Source organism: Epinephelus moara, chromosome 16 (genome assembly GCF_006386435.1).
Source record: "Epinephelus moara isolate mb chromosome 16, YSFRI_EMoa_1.0, whole genome shotgun sequence".
Taxonomy (NCBI): Eukaryota; Metazoa; Chordata; class Actinopteri; order Perciformes; family Serranidae; genus Epinephelus; species Epinephelus moara.
This window is the reverse complement of record NC_065521.1, coordinates 48,468,708-48,469,978: the sequence shown is the minus strand read 5'-3', so window position 1 is coordinate 48,469,978 and position 1,271 is coordinate 48,468,708.

The window sequence follows — 1,271 nt, the reverse complement described above, 5'->3', positions numbered from 1 at the left end:
GGGCTGAGCCCCCCATGCTCCGCCCCTGCCCCAAGGTCAAAACCGATGTCTTCAAATGTCTTGTCTTGCCTGACCAACAGTCCAAAAACAAAAGATAGGCAATACACTATCATGTCTGACAAAGAAAAGCATCAAACCCTCACTTCTTAGACTCTGGAACCAACGAATGTTTGTCACTTAATGATGTATGTTTTTTAAGCAAAAATGACAAACACAACGGTAATTTTCTGTAGTCATTCTGCAGAAGGGCCCATTTCAGAAACATATACACCTGGACACTGCTGATGGAGACAGTGTCAGAGGAAAACACTGCTGGATTATATCTGCAGTCACAGAAGACAAATTACAAACCAGTTAGATATTCTAATTGCTAACAGCTGTTTACACTTTGATTTTAATACTATGGAGTTGGAAAACACGCCCCCCCCAAAAAACTTGTCCCTTGTGTTGTGCAAACATAAAATAAATTCCAGCAATATGCATAATTAAAAGCAAAATGGAGACACATTTTGAAGTGTTAACCCTTTTTGACACAAACTGGGTTTGCACATTTGATGGTGGTGGCAAAAGATGTGGACAAGACATTGTTATTACACCAAATAAAGAAATGTCTTATGTTATATCATATAGATAAAGGCTGTGCATGAATAAATCAGTATCCCTGTTACTTTTTACCCTGTTACTTATATTTTTTTCTTTTTGGGTGGAGTAAAAATTTGTTGTCCTCAGCACTGGTTGTGTTATACTGTCAGAATGATGCTGACAGTCAGAGAGCAAGACAAAAACAGGATGTAGGCTCTACAGGATGATTTAAAAAAAAAAAAAAAAAATTGTGCATAAAGAGTACCCCAGGGATGACGTTTTTTGGGCCGACATGGAAGTTAGCGTTGCTCTGATTCCTCCGTCAGAAAGCTAATGGGGTTTTTTCCCATTGGATTTAGGATTATTGCAGAAAATATGCTCTGTAGCAAACGTTTATGACACTTCCAGGTTTTGTTCAGCAACATAATCTTCACAAATGAACAACACCTTCATGATTATTGAAGCCTAAATGCAGTCACCAGAAGTAAAAAGCTTAAAGGCGCTGTATGTAAGAATGTGGCCAAAACAGTTACTGCACTCAAATTCAAAATACTGCCGCGAGTCGTGTCCGCCCCCCTCCCCTACAGATTCGAGGTTGCTGGACAGCGGCACACTGGAGACTGATTTGTTTGCCCACAGGCGGCTGCCGTGGCAGGGCCACGTCACCGCGTCCTTGATCTTCGGTTTTC